Source organism: Periplaneta americana, chromosome 6 (genome assembly GCF_040183065.1).
Source record: "Periplaneta americana isolate PAMFEO1 chromosome 6, P.americana_PAMFEO1_priV1, whole genome shotgun sequence".
Classification (NCBI taxonomy): domain Eukaryota; kingdom Metazoa; phylum Arthropoda; class Insecta; order Blattodea; family Blattidae; genus Periplaneta; species Periplaneta americana.
In genome coordinates this window covers 30,828,262-30,846,842 of record NC_091122.1, presented here as the reverse complement: position 1 = coordinate 30,846,842, position 18,581 = coordinate 30,828,262, and positions in this window count along the sequence as shown.

Here is an 18,581-nt window from a genome sequence, read left to right as displayed (position 1 = left end):
AGATACGAGTACCCACGTGTGTGACCTTATGACATCTTATGACATCAACATTCATTCACAGCATCACCCCTCTTCGTCTCAGTCCCCAAAGACTTTCTCGTGGTTGGAGTACAGTACTTTTCACTAGCTTTCACTTTAGTCCACTGTAGAATACTCTATTTAAGGACTTTCTTTAAAGCTATGGGATATTCACTGATTTGAACTCGCGTCATTTTATCCATGGTATCACCACAGTCTAATATACAGTATATAGTCACGAAGCTCAATACGTAGTAAATATGCATCCATAGACAGTTGCTAACCACTAGGATCGCTAATATCGCCTCGTTACAGACAATGGGAAATAGTAGCGGCACAGTCTATTGTTCCTAGCACCCTCAACAACTCAAGTTTCGTGACTGTATATACTAGACTGTGGTATCACATCAAAAGTCTGCTTGATATGTTGAAGATAATTACGAGCTCCATGGGGTCAAAATTCTGATGACAGCCATTGCCACTGATATCGCTTTGCTTTGAGCATAGAAAACGTCCTTACATCACGTGCGTGCGAAGAATGGCAGACTTCGGTACCAATTCACGGAGTCGTTATCTCTCTCATTACATAATGACCTTTTCAGGGCCGCTGAATTGTCTCAAAAGAGTTATTACGGGTTGGCATTGACTTCTGTTTCTTGCTGCAATTGTAAGGTGACACTGTTTTCTTGACCTTCCATTCCCTTAACATAGGCGCTATTGAGCTATTTGAATGGTATTTCTTTTAGATTTAGTCAGTTCGTACATCATATCTGTATAGCATGGTTTAGAGTCCCAATACACGCATTGAGGCGCATAAAGGGCATGGCGATAGAGATTCTAACTACAATGTGGTACTCACCTCACCGGCCCTGGCCCGAGGAGAACGTTACAGGGGAAACTGGGAGTGGAGATGCAGTGGAACTGATAGCATACAAAACAACACAACACAGAAACATCTAAATAATCACATAAATCATTCAAATAAATATAATTCAACTGGCGTTTACAAACTAAAATGTAATAGCTGCCCACATTTTTATATAGGACAAACAGGGAGATCCTTTCAAACAAGATATAATGAACACATTAAAGCTATAACCAAACCCTACATCACATCAAATTACGCAGAACATATTATCAACAATAATCAGGATTACAATAATATAGAAACAGATATGGAAATTCTACACATCACACCAAAAAGTCCACAGTTAAACATGTTAGAACAATACGAAATATACAAACATACAATAACACCCACAACATATACTTAATAAAGAATTACAGTTCAATAGCCACACATTATTCGATATCATAATACATAACATACAAACAACCACCCTCCCCACCATAAGAGCAACACACCCCCACCCCTACAACTGACGAATACAAATGGCAGAATTCAAGATCAACAGGAACAACAGTAGTTCGTAGGACACTGAAGATGACGCAGCACCGGCGTCGAAACGGGCCGCCTAAGGTACATACATACATACATACATACATACATACATACATACATACATACATACATACATACATACATACATACATACTTACTTACTGACTTTTAAGGAACCCGGAGATTTATTGCCGCCCTCACATAAGCCCGCCATTGGTCCCTATCCTGAGCAAGATTAATCCTTTCTCTATCATGATATCCAACCTCCCTCAAATCCATTTTAATATTATCTTCCCATCTACGTCTCGGCCTTCCTAAAGGTCTTTTTCCCTCCGGCCTCCCAACTAACACTCTATATGCATTTCTGGATTCGCCCATACGTGCTACATGGCCTGCCCATCTCAAACGTCTGGATTTAATGTTCTTAATTATGTCAGGTGATGAATACAAGGTACATAACCTGTTTTAAATTTTAACACTTTTATTGTGTCGACTAAACAATTTTAAGTTTTTAAACAAAGTGTTAACGTGAACTAGAATCAATGATAAGAAGTGTTCACAGGCTAAAGGTCTTTCCATTCTGCTACTGCAGAGGTAATACATGTGCCTATAATGATTCGTTAATGTTTTTATGAAGCTTGTAGTTTAGACGTTATCAGTTAGGAAGCTGGCGAACAGGGGCGTGGTTTCAACTAGCTTTGAAGTAACAGTTGATGCATTCCTTTTGCATTCTTCACATGGCCGGTGAGGTGAGTCTTGTATAATACCAGACGGAATAGAGGTACGGAATGGTCAGTGCTGCGAGACAAAGTATCATTAATCGTATTTTCTTTAACCGGAGTTCGCCACCTGTTGTTGCTGCCCAATTTTTGTAATGAGGAGGACCGTTACCGACCTTATGCCCTTGAAAAAAGGTCTTGAGTGCAGCCATGAATTAAAACCGTAATTTGCTGGTTTATAATCAGACATGTTAATCAATACACAAAGGAACCTGCTGCCAATTACAACAGGCATACTGTACTATATATTTTTTAAATTTATTGCCGTTGTGGGAATGAGTAGTTGTTCACATAATACTGTACAAATTTCACGAGAGGATCCTTTAGAGGGGAGTATGAGCCTTGCGGGATAAGCCAGTAACTCAGCGCCTCTGAAGAAATAGGTGGATGGAGGTGGTGTCATTGGTCAGCTGGGACAAACAAGATTCATTCATTCGCGGCCGGTTTCGTGTAGGGAGTTGGTTGTAAGAGTGGGGGAAAACCACATTTCTTCCTGGACCATCTTCTGAAATGCGAACTGTAAGTACCAATGACATAAGTGCAATTTGGCATTACCTATACTCCAACTCCTAATCCATAACTCAGGTAGTCCCGAACGTTGAATAATTTTATCAATTAGACTTTATTTCGACTGTATATGGATTAAAATTAGGGTAAATTGTGTTGAATACTCTTGCTTATTAACTCAAAATTATTGCATCAAATTTTCAGTTATTTCCAGAATTTGTTCCGGATAATTTAAACAAAATTATTCCCTAAAATAGGGGTTGCCCTGAAGGACAAAATATACCAATTATACAAATATTAGTAAATGCGTAAAATTTTCGTGAGAAATATAATTATTGTTGTGCTATTGATTTACTTTATATATTATGTAATTTATCAGAAGATAGCTTTAATATTTTAGAGCTGTCAAAGAAACAGTCTTGGCCAAAGAGGATTCAAGATTGAACTCTTTGCAGAAATTAATACATTTTTTTCTAATTGTGCGTCTAGCACCCACTAAGAATCCAATAATTTCAATAGATTGTAACTTATACATATTTAAATAATAAAGAACAGTTGGACCATAAATTTGATTCTTCTTATTGTTGACATCTTCCGGTTGAGTTGTATTCAATTCAAATCGGATAGTAGGATCTATTATATAGCCTGTTGTGTTGTTAAAGGCTAATATATCAACCCGCCGACAACTTCCCGTTACCGATAGACCATGGATTTCTTCACAGGTGTAATATCCCTTGTCACGAAGAGCTTGAGCGATTGCGGACCTGATTTTGTGATGCTTGGCATTACGTAATGTCTCACCATGCGGGCAAGACCCAAGAACGTGGGCGAGAGTTTCTATCTCGTTGAAGCAGTGGCGACAACGGTTACTGTCCATGGATCTGCCCGGAATAGCGCGTACAGCCGCAACATAACCGATCAGTTTAACTAAGCGACATATCTCCATTACTAAGCATCATCCACAGTGTCGACTCCGCTTCCAGTAGGCTATACCTTAGAGCTGTGTTTACATAGGGGATTACCTTTTGAGCGACAACAAATTTTAACATGCTTGTTTTGAGCGAAAGTCCTTGTGAGCAAATTGGAAGTTTTTAGTACGGAAATGTTTGAACGGGCTGTACTTTTAATCGACTGTCAACTGCAGTCACGTAATGTTTTGAAAGCATTGGTTGATTTCGACACAAATACGTGGCAAAGTGGGCAGAAGTTTCCGTCTTTGGCGAGGTATGCCTTGGCGAACTAACTTAATGTCACTAAAACTTGGAGTGTATGAAGGTCCTGATTTTTCATGGAGAGTGGTTTTGACAATTATTTATGTTCCTTGGAAAATATTTTCCTCTTTTGCATGAAAGGCGCAGATTGTGGCTCGAAAAGAACATCTAATGTGGCTCAAAAGATGTTTTCGCTGAAAAGATATGTCCCCGTTTAGGTCTGCTCTAAATATGTTTTGTTTCTACCGGTATTTCTTGAACTGTGCTTTTTGAATCCGCAGGCATCTTTACACTATTATTATTATTATTATTATTATTATTATTAAATTTAATGGCCGTGATAGACGCAAGACGTAATGGATAGTCTCATGAAAGTCTTGAATTTAGAATGCTTCCATTGTATATCGCACAGCGTCTTGATCTCTCGCCATATGAGTCCCACAAAGTGTTCGTCTAGACAGGTTTGAAATATAAACCTAGGTCAAAAAATGATATTATGCCGTGTCGTATTATGAAAGAAGACCAGAAATTGCAGCTTTCATCTCTTACTGATTGGGTCAGGGAATTCTGATTGGAACACACCGAGTTCTTTTCTTCACTGTAAAATGAGTAAAGTCAATCCAGTAGACAGCCTCACAACCCACCACAGTCAACTCCATTCTGATGTAATTTCCTATCTCTGTTTCCGCCTCAGCAACTGACTTTTCAACTCACGTGTTAAAACCAAAAAGACGTAAACATTTCTAAATTGTCTCTTTCTTTCAAATTCGCCATCTCTCACTGTTGCCTGGATCTCAAGTTCTTATTTTTTACATGGAATAGTAATCTTAAACATAAATTTAACTGTCTTTGAATATAAATAATAATAGTAATAATAGTAATAATTTATTTATTTATTTATTTATTTATTTATTTATTTATTTATTTATTTATTTATTTATTTATTTATTTATTTATTTATTTATTTATTTAATGTGCTGTACAACAGCCAGTGGCCAATTACAGTTCAGCACAAATATAACAAAAAACATAAAACAAAAATAATTATTACACCCAAATATAATTACAATTAATTACAATAATGACGATGAATGGATAACTAAGAATACTATGAGACAATGTTAATTGAGTATAATGCCTAAAATAATACATAAATGATAAATCGTTGCCAAGAGCAAACAAAGTCTATACATTGAAGGGATCGAATTCGCACCCATGCATGTTGGCATTTTTAATGCATCTGGAGACTGGTGAAAGAAATTTCGAATTTCTAATATAGAAAAGTTTGTGGGCTCTCATATTTTTGTTGGAATACGTAAGGTAATATTGTTTAAGAAAGAGTCACAGGATATATCACCTTTGAGGACTTTACAAAAGAACAGATAATCTATCTCATGGCGTCTAGCATATAGATTTTGACAATTAAAATATTCACATTTTCTCTCATAACTATACCCGGAATTAATGGGCAAAAATCTGAATGAACATAAGGATATAAATTTTCTTTGTATATTTTCTAATTTAGCCGAGTCCGTAGTTGTAATCGAGTTCCAAACTACAGATGCATATTCGAGTTTAGATCGCACCAATGTATAGTATAGCATTAAGAGAGAATCGGGCGTGGAAAAAGAATAAGTTATTGACCGTATTATTCCTAGCATTCTGATTGCGTGATTGTAAATGTAATCAACGTGACTATGAAAATACAATTTACTGTCAAAGAATATTCCCAAATCTTTTACGCAATCCGTTCTGTTAATTAGTACATTATTTAGATAATAATTAAATTTCAGTGAAGAAGTTTTTCTAGAAAAGGTTATTACATTAGTTTTGGATACGTTAATTTTCATACCATTGTCTTCCGACCATTTAGCGACTGAATTAATGTCACATTGAAGTGATTGACAGTCAGTACTACTTTTGATTGTACGAAAAATTTTTAAATCGTCTGCAAATAATAAACAGTCAGAACTTATTCTTTTACATATATCATCTATGAATATAATAAATAGGAGAGGTCCTAAAGTAGATCCCTGCGGGACTCCGCAATTTATATTATAAGAATAAGAGTGTATATTAAACAGTCTTACACATGAAACTCTATTACTTAAATAATTTTCGAACCACTTTACGTAGCTTACAGAAATAATAATAATAATAATAATAATAATAATAATAATATCACTCACTTCCGGTGGAGATGTTTGATACATTCTTCCGGTTGCCAGGTAGTAGAAAATAATATCATGATATATAAACCTACAAATTAAAGCCAGTAAGATATTTCAGAAATATTAATAACAATATTATTATTTGGGTATTTATCGATATCATAAAGTCATTAAGTATCCTAGCTTAATTATAAATCCTTCTTCTTCTTCTTCTTCTTCGTCTTCTTCTTCTTCTTCTTCTTCTTCTTCTTCTTCTTCTTCTTCTTCTTCTTCTTCTTCTTCTCTGTTTAACCTCTTCCTTCTAGGTGCATTTACACGAAACCGGAAATTAAGTGATAAACTCATAAAATGCATTAGCTTTTGTTTTGGTTTACAACCTCCAACCCGCGCCAGATATTTCCTGGGGGAGCACTAATCGAAAAGTAAAACCATAGTATATCTTAGAAACCTTACGTGATACAAAGGAAAGAAGTGCATTTTCGGATTCAGCGCACACAAAACCATAACGGACACATTGTATTAAGTCGGAGCAAAATTCTTGTTGTTCAGTGTTATTTGACCTGCTCCGATTTTAATCTGATGAAAGTTTTGAACTAACACTAAACATTCCAAAGCGTATGAGAACTTCGGATTATGTGACTAACATACCAAAATGTTATGAAGATGACGAAGCACAAACCCAAAGAATTCATCCTCTTCATGCAGTTCCGTTATGGGAATAGATCTTTCTAACTTAATTAATTCAGTGTCATCAAATAACTTTTACTTTATCTGCATTGTAATTATGCAGTTGGACAAAATGGTTTTCTTATGTAGGTGTATTGGAGTGTCTTTAAAAGCCTCTAGGTGCAATGGTCTCGGAACTTGAACCCGGACAGACACGATTACAAAAAGACTGCTCTTTTTATTATAAATATAGAAGCACGCACACGTTAATACGTGTGTTTACGTATATTAATGTCTGTTTATATGTATAAAAAGAGTCAACATTTCTCATTATATAATGGCCTTGTCATGGTCGTTAAATTGCCTGAAAAGAGTCATTAAGTTTTGACATTGACTTTTGTCTCATGTTACACTAGTGTCAGAGTGACGTAATATTGTCATGAGCCTTCACTTACAGTAAGAGGCAGTACTTCTGGGTTCAATCTCCCCCTTACAATTCATATGATCACAAAAAATTGCTATAGTTTTAATGCATTCAGTTAATGATGTATTATACAATCCTGTTCCTCGCCAAAATAATTATATAAACTCAAGTTATGCTGTGAGGCATCTGTAAGTTGATCTTCGTTACCCATATGCTAGAGTGATAATTTACATGAAGATGTTCACAAACAGACTTTAAATTTTACGTGAACTTGAAACCACAGATAAATGTCTCCAAACTTCTGATTCAGGGACAGAATTTTATTAAGAAACCGTCTACTTTACTTCTCTTCAAAAATTTTTCAGATTAAACCAAGTGATAAAAAGATTTAAAATATTGTATTCTTGTAAGTGAGTAATTTTGTATGTATGTATGTATGTATGTATGTATTTATTCACACTGCAAATGGGTATATACCCGGTGGCAGTGGTAACTAATTACACTCAGTAATGACAATTAATAAGAAACACAACTAATAAAAGCAATAATAATAAATAATATAATAATAATAATAATAATAATAATAATAATGAGCATCCTAAATTAAATGAAGCACGCTCACTTAAAATAACATTTAAAGTATAAATCTAATTTGTATCTTAACTCTAAGTTCATAACTGCACAAGTACCTTTCGGCACTACACTTATTTCTCTATCAATTCATTCACTGCACTGATTCTATCCTGATTTCACTAACACTTCAAAACCATTTCATTGTTCAAATACTTTGCACAGCCACTATGAACTATAGAACTTCACTGACACAATAGACTTCACTGACACTACACACTTCACACTTCACTGACAACACACTTCCTCACTGATACAGCACTTCAAATAATAACATATAAATTACACCCTTTAAATAGTGTGTATAATATATTAGCGTCTGTTAGTAAAGTCCTTAAGCCTATATAATATATTAAAATACAGAAGGCATTAAAATCACTTTTAATATATTAAAATTCATTCATTTCTTGTTATCTGCTCATGGACAGATTCTTCAATAAAAGTCCAGCATTCTCCAATTTTCTCTCTTTTTTCCGCCTTTCTCTTAGTCTCTACATACGATCCATATGTTATCTTAATGTTGTGTATCATCTGATATCTTCTCCCTCGGACTTTTCTCGCATTCGCTATCCCTTCCAGTGCATCCTTCAGTAGGCAGTTTCTCCTTGGTCAGTGACCCAGCCAATTTTATTTTTCTCTTCCCGATCAGTTTCGGTATTATTCTTTCTTCGTTCATTCTTTCTAGCAAAGCTTCATTTCTTATTCTGTCTGTCCATTTCACACGTTCCATCCTCCTCGATATCCACATTTAAAATGCTTCTAGTCGTTTCTATTCACTTCGTCGTGATGTCCATGTTTCTGCCTCATACAATGCTACACTCCACACAAAGCACTTCACTAGTCTCTTCCTTAGTTCTTTCTCCAGAGATCCGCAGAAGATGCTCCTTTTTCTATTAAAAGCTTCCTTTGCCATTGCTATTCTCCTTTTGACTTCTTGGTAGCAGCTCGTGTTACTGCTTATAAAAGTCTAGGATGTCGACGGAAATTACAGTAGGCCTAATATGGGAAAAAGTGATTTTAATGCCTTCTGTATACCTTTTTGTACGTCCGTCTGCTTATTTTAGCCTTTGATTTTGTTCATGCTAAATATCTATGACTGAATTCACTCTGGAAGTATACTGCGACAGCTACCGATAATTTGTTACAAAAATAAATTATTTTAAGTTATGCCAAAATGGCGAAGTTCTTCGTGATTCTTTCCATAATAAATGGTGTGAAAAACAGTATATACTGTCACATTTCATATAACGAACTATGGGACCAACTTTTTCTTGGACTTACGAGTCTTCTACTCGATGGCCTTCAATGTAGTAGACAGTTAGGACTGTACTGCTGAGGAACACTCAAGTGATAAACTTGAACACTTCCTGAAGTGAGTCACGAAAATGACACATGGGAACACCCACAACTGAGGTGCAAACTGCATTTCCGGTTAATTATAATTATAGCAATGCAACCTCAATGCAACTGTAAACTTTCTGTTCCAGTGAACAGACGTCGTATCTGAAGAGATTCTTTTTGAAATGTGGTACACATGTTGACTCTCAACGGAGGAAAATTAAATGACTTTCAAATTTCTGAATTTTATGTTTCAGTTTTTCTAAACCGGGAGAATTGTTCTTTAAATTTCTCGATAGGCTCAAATCACATAACATGTGACCGAAATAGTATATTACGATACAAGGTCGGGAAGTGCTTTTACAAAATCGAGGAAAATTTTTAAAATTTCAGAGATTTTGTAATGCACTTCACAAACGTGTATTGTACAGTATTTTTTGCACGATAGTATATTTTGAAAATACAATTTTTTTAAATATTACAATACAGTATGTATATTACACTATGAACAGCTGACTGATGTTAGCAGTCTGGCCAACGTACAATCTTCACCATCAACTTCAATGTGAAGCAATAAAAGTGATTCAAGAACTTGTAATATTTCGTGTTTTTTTTTTTTTTTTAAGAACAAATCCATGAATTTCCCTCAGCAGAACGGTGAAAAATGGAGTGATACAAGTAGCTAAAAGGCTAGGATCTCACATAGATACTACTTCAGGGTCCCAAATTCCTTTGCAAAGATACGCGATCGCATACTTTTTAATAATTTCTACACCCATTTCCTTTTTCTTTCATTCTGTCATTGAAGGCCTTTACCTTAACTATGTATATATGCAGTTTTGTATGTCGTGGTCCTCTTCGGAAAGGGGAATTGGTGGGAGGTCCTATGAAAATGACTTGTTCCCAACGACTCAGTTTTGTCTGAAATGTCATACATAAAATAATGATCTCTGTTGTATAGCAAACCGTACTTCTGGTGATATCACAGTCTAGTATATACAGTCGCGAAGCTCATTACGTAGTAAATATGCATCCATAGATAGTTGCTAACCACTAGGATCGCTACTATCGCCTCATTACAGACAATGCGAAATAGTACCCGCACAGTCTATTGTTTCTAGTGCCCTCATAAACTCAAGCTTCGTGACTGTCTACACTAAACTGTGGTGCTATCGCACTGATTTGAGAAACTTACCCACTTTTTTCTCTCACTGGAGTGACTCAAAACATTGTAATCTAACCTTGAAGAGTACTTCACTAAGCACTACATTCAATTTTTAAGAGAAGTGCGATACAGATATGTTTTATCGCTAAATTGTGAGCAGTGATTTCTTGCCGAATGTTGCGTTGAATGTATTACGGCCGAAGCAGCGGTCGTTGCCGGTATGCTAGCTACTTGCTTATTGTTGCGTAACTAAACAATGACACCACAGTCTAGTACATACAGTCACGAAACTTGAGTTTATGAGGGTACTAGGAACAATAGACTGTGCAGATACTATTTCGTATTGTCTGTAATGAGGCGATAGTAGCGATCTTAGTGGTTAGCAACTATCTATGGATGCATATTTACTACGTATTGAGCTTCGTGACTGTATATACTAGACTGTGATGACACTGTACATAGACAAGCAGGTGATGGTACGACATTAATAGAGTTTTTGTAGGATGGGACCGGCAGGGAAATCGAAAACTTCGCCCAAAACAATCTTGTTTATCACAAATCTGTCAGTATCTAAGCGGGTTGGATTACACAGGACAATAAATTTAAACTTTGTTTCTGTCCTTTAGATGAAACTATATAATTTTAACTAAATGAGAGGTGCTGAAAACCAAAATTTTCTATCACACCGTTTTATAGTACACGCACGTCACTTATTTACATAAATTTGTTACACTAGCACATAAAACAACCTTTGTTTGGCCAAAAATCACAAACCAAAATGCCTTTTTTGACCTTTTGTGTTTGTATACAGCTTCTGCAGTCTTTTTGATGAGTGACCAGCAATATTTAACCAGCATACTTGCATTCCACATTCCACTGAAGCTCTTTTCGAATGTAGACATTTGTTGGTGAAATCTCTCCCGTGTTCATCGCTTACAGCACCAAGGGTTTTTGGAAAGAAGTTCAGGTCGCTGTGAAGAAAGTGTACTTTCAGTAACATGTTTCATCCCATAATGTGAACATTTCACTAACAGTAAATAACTTTTGATTATGAAGAAACAATATGTGCTGGACGAAAACTACCTACCTGTACATTCCTTTTTACCATCGCAAAATGCATCGAATACATATATTTTGATAAAAAGGACAAATTTCATGTTCTACTGTGTTATCTTCCTCTTTGTCGACAAATTACGGGCTGCCTAAACTACTACTGGACGGTTGTCTGAATGATTATTGGACACAAAAGACATCATGGCACACAGAAATAAATCTAAGGATATGTGATACGGATCCTGCTATTCTCCAGATCGCTTCACTGCCCCCGCTGCATCGTCCGGGAAGAACTTCATCCCTATAAGACTGGACTTTGCGGGAAGCCGCATATAAATCCTTGCTGCATCTGGACACCCAACTAATCCCAACATAAGTTTACTTTAAACTCTTCCCTTGCGAATATAGTGTTCTGCGTTTCGTTTAAAATTGCCATGAATTGATCTCCGGAAATAAGCTTCTTTAAATACTATACATAACCTACGTCATAACTGGAAATGAAGATCTCTTTACACGATTCCCGGCAGAGTTGTGACATGAGATTAGTGATGGTATAAATATCTCTTATGTTCTATCCTTAAGGTGTTCGTAGTAGTAATACAGTATTTCATTTAACGACGTTTTCAACTGAAGACGTTATTCAGTGTCTAATTCGACGAGAGTACTTTCTGATATTTTATTTACTTATTTTAAGCAAATTTTTTGCACATAATCTGCGTTACTTCTACATGAAATATGCATCACAGTACCACATATATCTCTTCTCTTCTCTTCTCTTCTCTTCTCTTCTCTTCTCTTCTCTTCTCTTCTCTTCTCTTCTCTTCTCTTCTCTTCTCTTCTCTTCTCTTCTCTTCTCTTCTCTCTCTCTCGTCTCGTCTCGTCTCCGCTCCTCCCCTCCCCTCCCCTCCCCTCCCCTCCCCGCCCCTTCCCTTCTCTTCTCTCCTCTCCTCTCCTCTCCTCTCTTCTCTTCTCTTCTCTTCTCTTCTCTTCTCTTCTCTTCTCTTCTCTTCTCTTCTCTTCTCTTCTCTTCTCTTCTCTTCTCTTCTCTTCTCTTCTCTTCTCTTCTCTTCTCTTCTCTCTCTTCTCTCAACTCCCCTCCCCCTCCCCTCCCCCTCCCCTCCTCTCCATTCCTTCCCTTCCCTTCCCTTCCCTTCCCTTCCCTTCCCTTCCCTTCCCTTATTTATTCTTCTCTATCTTCTCTTCTTCTCTCCACTCGTCTCTCCAGTGTGTTTGTTTTTTTTTCTGTCTTCTTCCATAAAAAGCGGGGACCGTACGCTATTTATAATAATTAACTTCCGATAATGTATTGCTTTTAAATTAAACCCAGTTAAACTAAGCCTAAATTATCAATGTTTTAGCAAAATACACTTCTGTTAACTGATATTAACTGCCTAGCTGCTGAATGTATGTAACAGTTAAAAGAAAAAATAGTTTTATTAAATTTTCGGCGTAGTTAAGAGATTAATTTATTTCCCAAATTATAAAATATTATAATTTTAATCCTATAATTTGGCGTTGTTGAGGTAATTAGCATAATAAAAACGATTTCTCCTTTAAAAATAATGTTTATTATTTTATTTTCCGTAGGCTCCAAACACTTCCCATATATAGACGGCCCATTTCAAAAGGGAAGCAACTCAGAATTTTAAAATTTTGGGAAACCTGCATTTTAAAGCTTTATATTGCTGTGAAATGTCAAATGATCGTTGAAATTACTCCGAATTCTGTTAACGATATTTTAATATATGCTATAAGTTTCAAATTATAGTGTGTTAATTGAATTTTTCGTAGCAACATGAAGCTTTAAAATTAAGATTTCTCAAAACATTGAACTTTGAGTTGTTTCCCTATTGAACTGGATCGTTGTATGTATGTATGTATGTATGTATGTATGTATGTATGTATTAACACTACAATTGGGTATATAACATTACAGTAATTCTGTAGTGCTCGGGAAAAGTGGCACAAGTCAAAAATATTAATTTTACAAAAGAAGGAAAAAAACTGTCTTCACACTGGTTTATGTCCATTTGATTTTTTTCTGTATGAATTATTGTAATGGGAGAAATACTTACGTCTCTTTTCCCAAGCAAGCAGATGTTCCGTAAGTTGTCAACAAATTAATAAAAAATGTTTGTGGAAACTGACTTATGCCACTTTTCCCAAGCACTGCAGAATTACAGTAATAAAACTACAATCATTACACAAACAAAAAATAAAATAAACGTAAATTTAATTGAAACTATGAATAAATAAGTCTAATAAACCCAGGACTATAAATAAAAACTATGCTATAATAACGGCTATATAAGCAAAAATAAACCTATCTTTTAAGTACTTCTACTTGTATTATGTTATATGGAAAATTTTTAACACAAAAGAAAAAAGGAAGACTCGAGGTAATTCAGTAAACAAATCTGGTAACTAGTAATAAAAGTGCGCATTTTTTTATTAACTAACTCTTAGCCCGCCACACTCCGAGTTCTGGTTCTGTGACAACCGTAGTAATACAAAATACGGTATGTTCTTATCGTGACAGCCATTGTTGAAAATTTCTGCCGCTGTTATTTAGTCCAGGGTTCAACAAGTCTATCGCAATGGCACGGCCTTCACTTTCGGTTATAAACGAGGTCAATGTGTGAAGAATTACAATTTTATCGAGCATTGTGCTGGATTTCTCAAGAATTCACATGTTCTTCACTACTTACAAGCGTAAGAATTGGGGTAAACGAACGATTGAGGAACACGTTTTTAAATATGTCATAAAAATTGCCCCGACTTACGGACTGCTAGGCGTTATCACTCCCTCCGGTTTAAAACTCTTTTATCTCCACTGTTTCTACTGGTCGGTCGGTCGGTCGCTCGGCCAAACTCTGACAGTAATTAGCGGGCCGCGAGGTGACACAGAAGTCCTGTTCTTTGTTCCGTGCTTTCTGATGCGGAAGAAGCATGTTCGTAGTGCGAGGTAGTATTCACAACCTTTGAGACTCGTCTTGTTTCCATGACAACGGATACACAGCAACGAACGTAATATTCTTCATGTGTGAGTGATTGGTTTTCATAATTTTTAATTAATTAATTTATTTATTTATTTATTTATTTATTTATTTTATGTGTTTGCCCAAGCATTTTCATACTCTTATAGGTACAGTGTGTCTAACTCACACCGTTCAAAATTGTTTTAGACATCACGCACTACACGATTAGAGGTATAATCGGACCATCGGATCTGTGCCCCCGTAAGATATGCGAACTGAACCCTAATTCCTTCTCAGCCTCGGTAATTCATTTTCCTCCTTGCATTCCTATCTCTCTCTTTTCTATCTCTCTCCCTTTCCCTCCTCCACTGCTCACAATTTTGAACCTTCTTCAGTTTATTTGCACTTGCAGTCCAGTGTTGTCAACTCAACATCAACACTGTAGCACGGAGTGGTGAAAAAAATATTATTAAGCAAGTAATAGCATTTTTCGATGAAGAGAAACAAACAGGTCAATATCTGTTTCCTCTAAATTAGGCAACGAAAAGAGCAGCTGCGATCACAGATGAGGCTTATTTTATTTCAATTGATTACGTATTAAAATGACTTACTTAACTAATACTGATATAATACAACATTTTTATTTAATTTATAAAGGCGGGTCAGAGCGCCTAATAAATAAAATCAGGCGAGTGGGGGTCTGTGCAGGAGATGAAAAGCTAGAATCACCAGGGAGGAACAGACCAAGGGAACCTTTAATTCTTGTGGATGATATGGACCGATGTATTTTAAGAAGAAAGATGCAAGAATTTTATACCATGCAGAATGAAGTTCCGACTTTGAATAAATTATTGAAGGTTGCGAGGAAAGCAATAAATTTCCAAGGTGGGAAAGAAACGTTACGGATTAATAGAAGAGGGAATAGCTAGATTTGTTATCAACTTGGGTGAAGACAGCAGCAGCAGCAATAGTAGTGACTCAGATTTAGATATGTCCGGGATATGCCCTCTGTAATTTCATGCATAATACAAGTCTTGGTCTTTTGTAAATATGTAAATTATTTTCATAAGAATAAATTAGAACTCCTGCACATTATCAGCATGTTATGTTATATAGTACGTAAATATGTAAATAAGATCGTAGTATATATTAACTTCGCCATAGCCGGTCCTTAGCCCGGATGAGAAAGAAAGAGGGTACATGACTATGTATTCATTCATTCCTACAATTTTATAAGATCACGTTCCAAACCTAACAAAATAAGATAATAAGGTGAACAAAAAGTATTTATGATTCCCTTCACGTAAATTCCATTTAACCAACAAATAGCCACTGTAATCATAATTATCTCCAATTAATCGTAGAAGTCAATCAGCGTCATTAGACCTACTTAAATTAAATTATGAATAAGTAATAATTATCCTCACATTATTAATAAGCAATATTCAAGAGACATGACACTGTTTGGCGGAAGTTTGGCAACACCCCTATTCGGCAAGGTTCGTGGCCTGCAGCATGACGTGGTGGGAGAAAAGCTGGTGGAATGGAGTGACTAGAGGCGTTAACTTTTCCAACAACGACGACAGCGCTGAAGGGGCACAGGTCCGATGGTCCGACTATAGTAGGCACTTTTCGTCGTTGAATTTCTCTACCTCAGCCGTGGCGAAAATGTGACTCGCGAGCACATTGTGGCACGCAATGATAGCTATGCATTTCTCTTGCTTCCTACCTCTCCCAACCCCCACCCTCCCACTCACTGGAGCCAAACTCCGTTTGAAAGTTTCAAGTAGGATGGCAGACATATTTTTTATGCCAATATGATGAGAATATTAAATGTATGATTTGTTCACAAGTATTACGAGGAAAACGATTGTGTAACAAAATGGCATTATGCTACATGTTACTCATGAAGAATTAAAAGGTTGAGTGTTGTTGTTGTTATTATTATTATTATTATTATTATTATTATTATTATTATCATCATCATCATCATTATCATCATCATCATCATCTCTGTACGTCGATCCTTTTTCAGCAGATGTACGAATATTGCTGTTAGATCTTAAATTTAAACTCACAGATTTATAATGTGATGTTAAATGAAAGCTAGATGTAAGGACTTGACATATGTTGAACTTTTCAAATCTTTGCTAAAAAAATAAATATCCGAAGGTTCGTTCTTTCGCTTGCCCTGTTGAAGCCATGTTCGCTATAACTTACGTTTGTGAAAAAAATATTTTCAACAATGAAAATAGTAAAAACTAAATTTAGATCACGACTGACAGATCGTGATCAACTACGACTGGCAGTAAGTGACATAATTCCTGATTTTGAAACTCTGTCGCAGAGACATTCTGAAGACAGTTAATTTTAGGTTGTGATAATGTGTCCCATGTTTTCTTGTTCATTTCTTTCTTCGTTACATGTACTAAACATTAGTTTGTAACCTTATACTGTATAACATTATATTTAAGTGCTTGACGTAAGGAAAATTAAAATCCGTTAATAAGTCAGACACTTGCTTCACTTCCCCTTCGGGTGTCCGCCTCCCTCCATAGATGCTATGCATGTTGCAGGTTACACAGTGGCTCGACGCACAATCACATTTTTGCCACGGCTGCTCTAACTGGAAGCGCTTCTATTTTACTTTTAATAACGATTGAAAACAGCTGAAATAACAAATAAATGTGAACGGGTTGACTGATTAATATATTGATTCATATGATGCGTTTGAGTAAAGAAACATTAATTTCTCAAGCTTGTTGATGGCCTTCAGTTAGAGTAATGAGTTCTATGAATATTTCGACTGCGTATGACGGTTTTATCCACGGTTGTTCTTTTCGTACTCTTTAATGTCGAACTCCGATAGCAGGTAATTTTCGAAGATTGTAGTTAATACTACATTAAAACGAAAAATATATATAATCGATTGAATATCTTATGAATCAGAATGTTACACAGCAGTAGCTATAAAAACTTGAATTCTGCGTTCGGTAATCATTCACGGTTTGAATATCGGAAACTAATGACAGCAAAAGTGAATGATAGCAACAGAAGAATTAAATATAAGTTATTCCAGCAAGCAGTCTATGTCGACATGCTCCACCTCCCTGCGGGTTGTCTTTGATCTCGTATGTCGTAGACCATTTGGTATGTCATAGTCTGAATCCAATATTTTTCATGGTCTATCCAAGTTGTGACGTCATGGTAGTGTTGCTAGAAGTGACATACTCAAAATATCTTTAAATAAGAGAATGCATTGTGTTAAACCTCTCCGCTGTCTGTTCTTTTATTATGCCCGTTATTTATTCTGAATGAAACGAAACAAATTAATTAGAGAAATTGGAGAAAACGTACTTATTAAAAAATAACGCAGAACTGCATGCATTTTATTCTTCACCTGACAATTAGGAACATTAAATCCAGACATTTGAGATGAGCAGGGCATGTAGCACGTATGGGCGAATCCAGAAATGCATATAGAGTGTTACCTGGTAGGCCGGAGGAAATAAGGCCTTTGAGGAGGCCGAGACGTAGATGGGAGGATAATATTAAAATGGATTTGAGGGAGGTGGGATATGATGGTACAGACTAGATTAATCTTGCTCAGGATAGAGACCGATGGCGGGCTTATGTGAGGGCGGCAATGAACTTCGGGTTACTTAAAAGCCATAAATAAGTATTAAGAATTAATAATAATTTATTTATTTATTTATTTAATCTGGCAGAGCTAAGGCCAGTAGGCCTTCTCTTCCGCCCAGCCAGACTCTAATTCTGATTGAATATAATTGCTTACATAGTTATTACATTAATATCTAGACCACAAAACAACATGAAAGTAAATAATGAAAGTTGGATAAGTAATGTTAGTGTGACAATAATAAACATTGGTAAGAAATAGTTATAATAATAATAATAATAATAATAATAATAATAATAATAATGATGAGATAATTTATATATTTATCTATGATATATATATATATTTTTATTTATTTATTTATTTATTTAATAATAACATATACATAAAAACGTTACATTAAAATACCCCGAAAGAGCAAAGCTCGTGTTCGGGGACAGTTCCGTTACATAGATACACATACTTTGTAGACAAAATACTTAAGAAAAAAGCTCACATAAAGATTGTAATAAAATTAGTAAATAATAATACTAATAATAACTGAGTGAAAAAAGAGACGATGTTTAGATTGATGGATTAATATTAAATTATTATTAGTA